Below are 13330 nucleotides of genomic sequence, written 5' to 3'. Positions count from 1 at the left end.
TCGCGTGAAACCGAAAATATACGGCTTGTACTCCAGAAAGGTTTTTTACTTTGTACGAAATTAAGGGGCTGCACTAGCATGCTTGCTTATTTGTGAAGAGAAGAAAGTGGCGTTGGTTCGTCTAATTAACACCCTCAAAAAGAGAGTTTTGCATGCTTGTAGCTTCATAATTTTTTTTTTCTAGATAAAACAAGTCTTCAATCCAAACATTGGCCTTAAATAGTAGTAGTAATAATAATAGAGTTCGTTAGCTACGCTGCTATTAATAGGATCCTGTTGTGCGCGGCGGAAGCTTCGAGGAGCGACACGAACAATCCAAGAGATAAACCACAACTAATAAGCAAATCACAACCACAGCAAGAACAAACGATTTACGTGGTTCGGCAAGTTGTCTACGTCCACGGGGCAAGGAAGGGGGAGTTCTTATTATTAGAAATCAAGAGAATACAAATAGAGTTACAAATCTGACCGATCAAACCCTAAAACAAAGCTCTAGATCTCTAACAAATCTCCCACAATTGGATGCAACAATCTTCTCCAAAAGATTGCTCAAAATCGTCATTGCTTAACCCTAATTAATCAAGTTTAGAGTTATATATCAACTCAGAAACGAACCGGGTCAAAATCCAAAACCTAGCCCAAAATCTATCTGCGATCGACCGCGACGGTCAACCGCGCAGGTCTCACGGTCGACCGCAGCGGTCGACCGAACCAAAAACCTGAGAGAAGAATCGATTACAATCATGGCGCGGTCGACCGCGACGGTCGACCAAATCTCATCCCGAGACCAAAAACACTTACAGGGTCCTCACGGTCGACCGTCACGGTCGACCCGGTCGACCGTGACGGTCGACCGCCAGTCTGCCTGGCTGATTCTTCTGTTGTTTTGCTGTACTCTCTCGCCATTTCTTCAGATCCAACATGTGGATGCTATCAATCTAATATTGAAATCGATCCAAAAATTCTAAACTGCTAGATGTGATATATTACATATAAACTATTTAAAAATAGAATTACAATGGATTTTGATGTGTTTTGAATCATATACCAAGGGCAAAAAATAAACAACTTTATGAAAATTCTGAGATGTTAATTTTGACAATATGTTATACATGGGTCAATATGATGTTGAAAAGTTTTAAAACTTTAATTCTATATAATCTGAATATAGTAAATCATATTTACGAGTTTAAATTTTTTTTTTAGCAAGTTTAAATATTAGATATATAGTGTCTGCGTGTTGAATACCATTAATAATGGTATAGATTATGATTTATGATTGTACATCGGAATCCCAAATGTCATTGATGCACCAACACGTAAAATTGGCATCAGACCATTAAAATAATTTTAATGGAAAAAGGCCCCAAGTTCAAAAAGCCATTGATTGCTTTGGTGCAATGCAGATCTCGGACATGACCACTTTGTGGCTGCACCGGCGTCCAGATGCACTGTAATTAGCTAGGCTAACCAAGCTACACGATTAGGATGACGAGATATTAGTTTTCTTTTATTGATTTGCTCCTTCTTCTATTAGAGATAAGAAAAATTCTCCAATGATCCAAAATATAGGACCAACAGGGTGACAGATAAGGTGTCCCCCTCCTATTGCATAATGAGCAGGCTATCATTAATGATAGCCAGATCATTTTGCAATAGGAGGGAGACACATCACCTGTCCCCTCTGTTGGTCCTATATTTTGGGTCTCTATAGCAAAACTCCTAGAGATAATCATTGACCAGCAGAGGACGAGGAAAAAGTTAGTCCTATAGCAAGTTACTTGAATTTAGGTGCATTAATTCATGACTAAATTAGATAAAAAATACCACAAAATTTCATTATATAGTATATAAATACTAATTATAAGCTGTATGTTGCAGTAAAAAACGCAACATTTTGGAAGATATGATGTTACTACATTTTCTTAACAGAACTCTGGAATATTCCAGAGAGTATTACCATGTGATTGTCACATGAGATTTTTGAAGAGCATTTAAACCTATTCATTAATTGCAATATTTACTATTCCACCTATCAATCTCTAATACAAATCATCTCATTCATTTTTTTTAACCCTTAATTAGACAAGCAATAGCTACAATAAAACTGAAAAACACATGAAAACCACGATTTCAACATGATTATATCTAATTCTCCCCAAATCCAAGTTAAAACCCCTACACTGAGTGAAGGACTACCTACTCCAATATGAAATTTGGCCACTCCCTTCTTCCCCAACACAAATTTAGGTGCTTTCACCCTCAGTGTTCCGAACCTTAGGTTGAAATTAGAACAATTATTTCCCTCTAATTTCTTAAATTAGGACATAGTTATGATCGATTTTCTAAAAAGCAACGTTAAAAAAGAAGGGGATTGGGGGTTTATTACTGTTGGCGGGATTACTTATGTCAAGGGTATTCTGGTCATTACATAACTTTCTAAAACGTGGCTAGGGGCTTTTTAACGGAGGAAACTTCATGATATTTTTTTTCCACAAAATACTACTTGTAATGTTTATGTAGTACATAATGTAAACTTTTAAATATTTTCTTGTCATTTAGGCTTGATTCGTTTGTTCAGAAACATGTACGTAAGGACGAGCATTCAAGCGGACTCTCATTAGGCTCACTTATTTATTCCTTCAAAAGGAAGGCTTCACTTATTTATTAGCTTTGTATTGAGTTTTGCGTTTGGGTAAAGGAATCAATTAGACGGCATAAGAGATGTCATTATTTATTTATTTTGAATTGAGGAGTTGTATGTATTATGTTATATATTGAGTAGTGCTAGCAAGACCCGAAAAATGGGACAATTCCATGGGACAGTACATGTGGCAAGCTGACGTGTCAATTACAACTGGTGTTAATTAATGATAATTAACTCCCAATTAAGGGTATTTTTGTCCAAAAATTTCCGCTTCCCTCCAAATTATTTTGGTTCTGGATCTGAACAAGCTCAGCGGCGCTGAGCTTGTGATGCTGCTGCAGTACCACACGCTGCCGAGTTATTCTCTGAAGGCGTCGCTGAAGGGAACCGATCATCCCATCGCCACCATGGCCACGAGTGGAGCTGGTAAGTTTGATCTGACTGTGAGTTCTCATGGCGATGTGAGTTCTCATGGCGATGATGTGAGCTTGGAGACTGGGATGAGGAGTTCTTGCATTGCGGAGACGGTTCTTGGTGATACTTTGGTCTGTATTTTGACTGTGGATAGTATCTTGCTGCCGTCAAAGTTGTTCGGTGAGGCTCCGGCGCCTGGACCTGCGAGCTTGAGTCCGTCTCCGGCACCGATGGTGGCTGCTCCTGCTCCTGCACGAGAGAGCGCGAAGGCTCCTTCGCCGTTGGCTCCTCCAATGCTTTATCAAATGTGGAACATGTGAGGAAGAAGAAGGGGTCTAAGCTTAGAACTCTGGAAACACTCTTAATTGCCTTTTTCATTTTATTGAAATACCAAAAAAGTATGATAAATATGGAAAAGTTTTGTCCACATCAGCTGTCCCATAGATTGGTTCCCTAATTTGGGTCCAAGAGGAATTATTCTTATATATTAGCTCTCAAAAACAAGTGAGTGTATATAAGGGGCTGTTTGGATAGGGTATTTTGAAGGGGAAAGGAGAGGGAACGCTGCCAATTTGTCAGTTTTTTGGCAGCTTTCCCCCAAAACCATCTCATAGGCGATTTTGGGGGAAAGCTGCCAAAAAGCTGACAAATTGGCAGCTTCCCCCCTCCTTTCCCCTTCAAAATACCCGATCCAAACGGGCCCTAAGTGTTAATTAGAGGAAACTATAGGATGTTTATGTGCTAATTAATTAATAAATGTTCGGCTTTCTAGGATTGTGTGGACAGCGATGCGTAGAGCTGTCATTTTTTGAAAAACATATGTGGAAAATGGAGAAGTCCAAGAACGCGGACGCTGAACTTGGGTTTAGGGTTGTAGGTTTGGAATTGGGGTATGTGGCATTATTTTCTCTCGTAAAATAGTTTGAACCTGAACTTTGGAGCTATAAATTTTGAGCTACGTACTATTCTCGAAAAAGCTCTCATGATTCGCGCAATTTACAGATTCTAGCGCACCTCAGTACGTGGCAATCGTACGTCGTGACCCCAATTCCTTCGCAATCCCAGAAGTAGGGGTGGAAATGAACCAAATAATTAACAAATAGTTCGATAATTGTTCGAAAAAGTATTCGGTCATATTCGATTCGGTAGTTCATTTACCACTAAACAAATATTTTTTAGTATTCGAGTTTACTAACGAATAGAATTTAACCAGATGTATATTCGATTCGTTTGTCTATTAAATATTCGTTTAAAATTTGATCACATCATATTACTTGTATAGTTGTATTATTGCACATATGATGTCATATTTTTAACCTACATATCATTTCTACTTGAGCTTTATATCCTGATTTTAAGACTTAAATAATCTTAAATCTGTTTTCTAATTAAAATTTTGATTTAAATATATATACATCATATATTATGAAGGAATAAATTTTATTTATGAATTTAAATACTATTTGAAAATCAAATTCTTTAGCGGAATAAATATACTTTGATATTCGATAAGTATTCGTGAATATTCATGAATATTTATCAAATACCAAGTATTCGAGTTCGAATTCGAAAAACTAGATATATGAATTTTAGAGTCCACATTCGAATTCGATAATTTTAAACAAATACGAATACGAACATCTTAGTATTCGATTCGATTCGATCGTTTACCACCCCTACCCAGAAGTAAGTTTTTCGTGCGGTGGGAATCTCTTTGGTGGGGAGTGAAAACCCTGCAGACCACTCCAAAAGCACTCGTAGGGTAGTTACGTGACAAAATTTGTCCCTTTCGGTAGCATCGATGCGTATCTCGCTATCAAAATCATACCGTTCGTTGGGTAGCAAAATAAAAAAATATGTATGTATAGGAACCTCCTCATAAGCTAGCAACAATTTTACATGAGTGGCGGTTGTTGCTGCGTCCACACGCGTGATGTGAGCCCTCTCCTCCTCAACATAATGTCCAAACATTTCCATGAGTGGAGCTCCGTCGTGATTCCCGTCACGTGCTTGTCACGTCCCTTCCGAAGTCCAAATAGTGTCGCGCCATTTCATTACGAGCAATGTGCTGCAAAGTTTGCATCAACTTTACAAGGGTCTCATTTACCCCCACACAAAAAAACAATATTATTAACAACAACAACAATAATAATAATAATAATAGTATTATTAATTGATTAATAAAGCTCACAACGTGATGATGCTCGATCCGTGTAGTTAAGCTTATTAGATGGTGTCTTAATTAATTTGAACCACGCAGTAAATGATTAATCCACGTCCAACCAATGGAACCGTATCATATCAAAGAAATTAATCAAGAGAGCTGTAAGCAACTAAGTAGGTATACGTACATATATGAAATAAATATGATATGTTACATGCTACGTACGGGAGATATAATTGGAAGTTCATCTTTGATACCAAAAAAATATGAAATAAATACATTTATCAAATAAAATTTGTCAGAAACCATGACCGCAAGAAGAAGATGTGATCCTTAATTAATTTCTTCTTATTCGTTTCAATTTTTTTTCTCCTTTTTATAGGTAAAACCTAAAAAATTTCAAATCAAATTAATATTTGCAGCTTTATTTATGATGTTCCACTTCAGTGACTTCACGCTGCATCTTTTCTCCTTTTCTCTCTTTTTTTACCCAAATAATTACCGGTGCTTTCTCTTGCTTTTTAACCGCACCCGAACGTTTCCAAATTGTACCCGGCCCGTATCAGCGTGCAAATGGAAAAGCAGAACCCGCCAGTGGCGTTCACATGTCCCGCAGGAATAACGTGGCTCCTAAGGCGCCTCAAGATAACGACAAGACCTAAATCCCTCGGTAAATATCACAAACCACCCTGAAAATTTTGTCAGTTTACTACGAAACCCGCTTATTTCCCTGAACTTTTTGGTGTCTCACAGGACTCCATAAACTTTCAGATCGGCTCACGCAGGCGTTAATAATGTTGTACGTCTACTGCGTATAGTTATTTTGATTATGTAACTTGCTGGCTCGTCAGCGTTGTTTCTCGGGGAAAAATTTGAAGGGGTTCAAGGCGACAACCCAAAGTTTGAGGGAGTTGGACGGGGAGGAAATTTCAGAGGGGTTTTCCTCCAAAGTTCAGGGGTTTTTGTGAACTTTGCAGTAAATCCTTTCGGGGCTCGGAAAAGGGCCGGTGACGTCATCTGCTATGACAGATCCCAAAAGCTAATGAACACGGTTGCGCACGGACCAAATAACAAGCAATATTTTTTTAAAAAAACATTATTAAAAAGAATAAGGGCAAAAAGATTAGTAATATTAATTATATATATATAGGCCATGAGATTCGCCCCCTGTTCTCATCGCCCGAGAGCTGGATCCGCAGCCGAAAGTGACAAATGACAACGTAAGCACGCTTATTATAGCTTAATTTAGTTAACAAGGCCATGTTTTTCAAAGAGTTAACGAAGAGGGGTTAAATATAAGAATTAACATAGTTAGTAAATTTGATAATCTGAATGGCTAAATTAATAACCTATTATATAAGTTTTTATTTTAACATTTATGATATGTTTTAGTGTTTAGGAATAATAAAGATTTTGACTATTTTCTTTATAATTAGAGGGGTTAGCTCTTAATCCTTCTAAATAGGAATATTAGTAAACCCCTCATTTTGAGGGGTTAACCCATTTTAATCCCTCTAGAGGGGTTAGCTTAACTCTTCTATATTTTTTATGATTGGCAAATTATGGATGATTAACTCACTTTAACCCTTATATAAATTTTTTGTGTTTAACGGGTTAAGAAGGGGTTAAGTCTCCTTAACCCCTCACTTAACCTTTTGCCAAACGGTACCTAAAGGATTTGTGATAAGCTTATCCGCGGTGAAAATGGTTTGTATCGGGACTAGAGTCACCACTTCCTCATCCGTATTCATTTTTAGTGGAAGGATTAATTTGACTAATTATCTTGAGCCTTAACTCGCTTTATCATCTTTACTGAGGACTAACAAAATATTTTATTGCAAAAAGATACGAAAGAGAATGTGGTTCTTTATGAGCTGTGACAGATAAAATAAAGGAGGTAACGTTCTTTTAGTAAGGCGTGTTGTTTATTAGGGTCATAATTTGAGACTAACAATGTATAAAGTTTAGAGGGAAGTATAGAATAAGGGGGGGAAATAAAAATAAAAAACAGTGACATAAATAATTGGGAAGATGATGATAAATAATGAAGTATTTATGTCCACCATCATTTGAACTCCTTTTTTTTTCCTTTCCAAAGGACCTAGGAATATATAGAAGACAGCTATTCTCATTTAGTGGAAGTTTGACTAGTAAAGACATAGAACGCCTAGATCAAATTAAAGTCTACAAGTGAGATTCTATATTTTGTTTTTTTTATTAGCAACAAATTAGGTAGTAAGATTGATAAATGAAACTACAATTCATAAGAAGCACTGCAACAAATTAGGTAGTAAGATTCTATATTTCGCTTTTATTTCAAACTATCCCGGCATCATTTTTATGTTTAACTAACTATATGCCATATAACGCAATTGCTATTTTAGTTACTGACGTGTTTCTCAACACAAATCGTCATAATCTACTTCTTGTTGGTTTTGGAAAAAGGCATCAATAACATAAAGCATTTCGAATATATCAACCGTAATTGTTTAATTCTTAAAATGAATATGACTTAAGAGTATGGCAGAGGGAGGGTCGAAATATTCTTGTTAATTTCATTATATTTTAGAAAAACAGTGGAAATCTTCGAATGTTTCATTCCCTTAAAAGGTGGGAGATAGAGTGTAGGCAATAAAAATTGCCTTTAAATCCTTATCAGAGAAGTTCAAAACAAAACTGCTAAAACCTCACACGAAATAGCAAAAAGGGGGGAAACACTGATAAAAAGGGGAAAACGCAGATATCTCCCAAACCGTAAGGAATTTGGCGAAACGGAGGAAGCGAACCGAAGCCTTCGGCTCGGTTCAAATGGCTCCATCTCGTCGAGATGGGCGATTTTCATATATAATTTGTCCAATTTCGACTTACGGTTTGAAAGTTACGGCATATTCTTCGATCCATGCTAAAGAGCTCGCCTGCAGCTCGAATTTCGCCTGCACGATCAAGACCCAAGTCTGCCTGCACACCTGAGCTCGCCTGCAGACCTAGTTCGCCTGCAAGCTCGCCTGCAGACCCAAGTTTGCCTGTAGTCACAAGCTCGCCTGCTGACTCAGCTCGCCTGCAGACTCAGCTCGCCTGCAGACCCAAGTCTGCCTGCAGTCCCAAGCTGCAGACCCAAGCTGCAGACTCACCAGCTCACTGTCAACTGCCCACTTGGAGTATGGGAACGGTTACATCAGTGGTCAAATCCCACAAATCAAGGGAGATGGCACAGTACCCCAAGACCGTCAAGCGGCCGCTCACAGTACGAAGATTGGGCAGGTGTAAAGTCGATCTGAACATTCATAAATGCAGCTCACCTCCGCTGTCTGAGTCAAGAGCCGGATCCGCCAGCACCCGGCGAGCTGTCCAAGCCCACTCGAGTACCAAGAACCCGCTTTCCCACCTCCCTCGACCACTCACGATACAAGTGATCAAACAAATGCCAAATTAACCTGCACCCTCATAAATGCGACTTACCTCACTTGTCCAAGCGAAGGGTGAGAGCCGCCGGCGCTCGGTGGTTGGTCAGATCCACTCGAGTATCTGACAACCGTCATCACACATACGAGGAGGGGCTTTCCCGCTCCTACTTAACGTGATGCCAAACACGACTCCTCGAATGACCGCTCATGGTACAGATGAACAGCAGTATATCTCTGAACAATGTATGGTCACATCCCATGATTCAAGGAGCGGCCACACCATCTCTCCTCTATTTAAGAACCTCGCCCGGCTACAGGAAAGAGGCTCACACATAGTTAATTGATTAATTCAATCAGTTAACGGAACCACCAGCTCTCGACTCCCAGCCGAGTCAACGACAAGCTCTTTGCATAACTTTTTTACTGTAGCATCTTCTCCTAGTTCCAGGCCCTGATCGCCGTCGAACTCGGAGATTCGAACTCCATCAACCCGAGCCTCTACTGCGTATTGAAGCTCGCCAGCAACTTCGATCGGATCGTCCAAGGGAAGTAGACTCGGCACGAGAACCGAGCGAGGCGTCCTATCGCCACCGAAGAACCCGCGTTAAACAAGGAGGGCTTTCCCTCCGCTTCTGTTGTAAACATTTAATCATTAGTTTGTAATAAGCTTTCTTATCAATACAAACGAAACTCCCTGTTTTCGGGAAATCAAATTTACACCCTACATAGAGCAAGCCCATTTGGATAATAGAAGTATTGGAAGTAAGAAGTATGTTATAGAAATAACTTTCAAAACTATGAAGTAGGAAGTAGTGGAAATAGCATTTTTTTATTTGTTTCATATATTTTTAGAAGTAATGGAAGTAGAACTTCTTACTCTTCATTTACTTTTTTTTGTTTGGAAAACATTTAGAAATATTATTAGGAAGTAATTTTATCAATGAAAAGTTGTTAGAAGTAACTAACAAAGAAAATATTAATAAAAAATTTATTTATTTCATAATTAATATTACATTTCACCTACTTCCGAGCTACTTCTGAGTATTGAGGATTGGAAAAATATTTTCGAAGTAAGGATGACACGTAGGCGCCACATAAGCGTTTAAGGAAGTATTGGAAGTAAGTTTTTCAAATAACCAAACATACTTTTTTGTTTGGAAGTAGCAGAAGTAGCATCTACTTCTTTTACTTCAGCTACTTCATAATTATTTCAGTGCAAACAAACAAGCCCATGGGCTGTTAGGTTAGCTAAAAAACATGGAAATCAAAGAAAATGATACATATTATCTATGATAGGTTCTTTTCTTGTGTTTGGTTCACTTCTTAAAAGTAAGAAATGAAATGAAATGAGATGAGTTGTCACCATATAATTAGATGAAAAAATTCCCCAAGAACCTAATGTTGGAGTTATAACTTAAAACTTGATTTTGGAGTTGGGAAGTTTAGTCTCACATTGAATAGGAGGTGGGAATGAGAGTTGTTTATAAATCTTCCCTTCCTCTCCTATGCCTAGAAGGAAATATAGGTTATGCTCCACACCACACGCGCGCACCGAACCTGGTCGGGCTCTGGTCAGGAGGCGCGCGCCCACGTCTTGCGGACACGAATGCAGCTCCGGATTGATGGGCCATTAACCTGCTATATTTTTATTTTTGCAAATTAGAACAATTAAAACGTGTTAAACATTTAGCTGCGAGATTAGTGGATCTAAACGAGCGCGAGATTGGTGGATCTAAACGGACGCGATAATTGTGGATATAAACGGCGGCCTATAAAATGACCTATAGCTGCGAGGGTTTGAAATACAGTGAAAAAATCACAACAGTTCTTCATTCTCTCTCCCTCATTCTCGAACTGCAACTTTTACTGCTATTCTTTTGCTGGTTTCCTGAAAGTCGCGAAGAGTTCGCAAAGCCTTCTTGAAGCTCGTGTCGACGAGAAGGAGGTCGCCTGACCGAAGGTCATCGTATCTCCGAGATCTATTGTCGCGCAGCCCTATATGAGAGGGGGCAATTAGATTCTTGGGACACTATTTTGCACGCTTCGATCACCAGGCCGAATTTTTAAACTTTATTTATTTTCTTTGAATAAATTTTATTTCTGAGTTATAATATTAATCCGCTATTATCTGATTTTCATCAACTATTCGTAACTAATTTCCTAACACCCAAAATATAGGACCAACAGGGGGGGACACCTCACCTGTCCCCCCTTGTTGGTCCTATATTTTGGGTCCCTATAGTAAAGCTCTATTGGATGATGTGAGTGATTTTTTAAGAAATAAATTTTATGACTTGTTTTGAGGTTGTTTGGTTGGCTAAAAAACAAGGAAATCAATTATAAGAAATCTATTTTCTATAATAGCTTCTTTTCTTATGTTTGGTTCATTCTTAAAACTAAGAAAAGAGATGAGTTGTCATTATATTATTGGATGATATGTCTCATATTTAGGAAAGCCTATTTCATGATTTTTTTCGAGGAAATAGATGTAAGTCAAATTTTAATGAGATGAGACGAGTTGTCACCATATTATTGGACGATGCGACTCCTTTTTAAAGATGAGATGAGATGAGATGAGATGGATGATGTGACCCATTTTTTTTTGTTTGGTTTATTCTTAAAAGTAAGAAAGAATATGAGATGAGATGAGTTGTCACCAATAATATTAGATGATGTGTGTGATTTTTAAAGATGAAAATGGATGGAAATCATCTTTTAATGGTTTCCGATGTCCTATTTCCTTTTCTTTAATTTTAGTAAACCAACCGAACAGCCCCTAAAGCGCGGGCGCGAGAGTTCAACGGTAATAACACCACCACCGGTGGCTAGAACCTTAAAACGAACCGCACCTCAGCAAGCAGCCAATAGATTTTACTGTCAATTAAAACACCGCCCGACTCATAATCGTGAACACAAAAACGAACCGGCAATGGGGGGAGCATCTATGCCACGCAGGAGGGTAAAATCGTAAATTCGGATTGCGTGGCGTGCTCGTACGGCCATGATAATAATAAGAGAGCCAGAGAGGCCTTGGGGGAGTGTGGGGAACAATGCGAGCGGAGTAGAGAGGAAGGGGAGGAGGTGGTGTAGCCTCTTAGGCGCCAGGCGAGCCCCGCACTGGGACTTATTTATATCTGTGCTCATAAAAACACCCTCTTTAATGCTGAACCCCCCCCCCCCCCCCCCACCCTCAAAAAAAAAAAAAAAAAAAAACTTTTACAATTTTCCGGTATTGGTGTACCTATGTTGATATGTTTTATTAAAAAAGATGACCCTGCATAATTACATCATACATCATGTAATTGAATTGTAAATAATCCAAATCTAAATATATGTACATGCTAAAAAAGTTTGGCAAATGTTATTGTTATTTTAGTTTGTCTTGAAACCCAACCTTTTAACATTACGCCCCCAAGAAACTCGAAAAAAAAGAAGAAGAAATCACGCGGTGCTACTCATAGAATTAACTATACGCTGAAAGTGTTTTAAGTAGTTTCCGAAATTCTTTCTCATTTGATATAGATAATGGATTGATTCAGCTTTCAAAATATCGCAAAACCCCACTTAAGTTTTAAGCTCTCGAGAAACCCCCCTCAACTTTAAACATTTTGAAGAACAACCCCCCCCCAACAAAAAGCAATGTTAGTTTGGGGGGGGGGGGGGGTCTGCAGAAACCTGAAGGCGGTTTTGTGAATTTTGAAAGTTAAGAAGGTTATTTCATAAATGTCACACTTAATGATAGTGTTTAGCAATTCTTACAAAACTAGAAGAATATGATCAATCTTCGCATAGTTTTATTCTAAACCGGATCAAGTTCAAACCAGGGGAGTTAGGGGAGGATGAATCAATTTAAAATTTGGAGACTAGGAGAGGCTAGGAACAAATTTTTAATCTAAAAGCTATATCTACCTAGTATTGACATTAACTCTTATTTTAAATTCATTGTTCTTTCTTATCATATTCGATGTGGGATTATACACGCACATCAATATCCAACATCAAATACCAACCTTTTTTTAACATTTACAACTCGTTAAAGCATTAATAACTATTTTGACATTTTCCTGATGCTTGGGTGGGCAATTTGGTGAGCACTATACAAAAAGTTATTTTTGAATATCCCTCTTGACCTTGTCACAATTGTTGAGCGAGCTTTGACAATGCATAAAGATTACATTTAGGGTTGTTTGGTTCAATTTCTATAAATTATAGGAAAAGGAAAACACCCAAAATATGGATTTCTTTGTACTTCTTAAAAAGATTATAAGAAAAGTTTTGAGAAGTCAAAAGGTACAAATTTTCTTATTTTTGTATTTTGTTTGTTTGGTTCAAAACAAGAAAATGAGGCTCATTAGGTTATAGAAATGTCAAGTTTTCCTTTTTTTTTGTTTGGTTACATATGCTAAATATATAGAAAAGTGTCAATTACTATATTTATCACTTTATAACGGCTACTTTTACATTCTCAAATCTTATAAAATCATTTTATCCTCAACTATCCATGAACACAAAAATTTGACAATTAAAAAACATGAGTAAGAGTGTTAGAGACCGTAGTGACTCATCAAGTTATTAAATACAAATGTATGTATTTTGGTTAGAGAAAACTACGAATTCTATTTATATTTTTACAGTGATCAGAGTCTGTTTTTTCTTTTTTTGTAATCAGCATGCTCGGAAAAATATCACAGAAACCAACAT

Source organism: Asparagus officinalis, chromosome 5, assembly GCF_001876935.1.
Source record: "Asparagus officinalis chromosome 5, Aspof.V1, whole genome shotgun sequence".
NCBI lineage: Eukaryota > Viridiplantae > Streptophyta > Magnoliopsida > Asparagales > Asparagaceae > Asparagus > Asparagus officinalis.
This window is presented reverse-complemented; position numbering follows the sequence as displayed.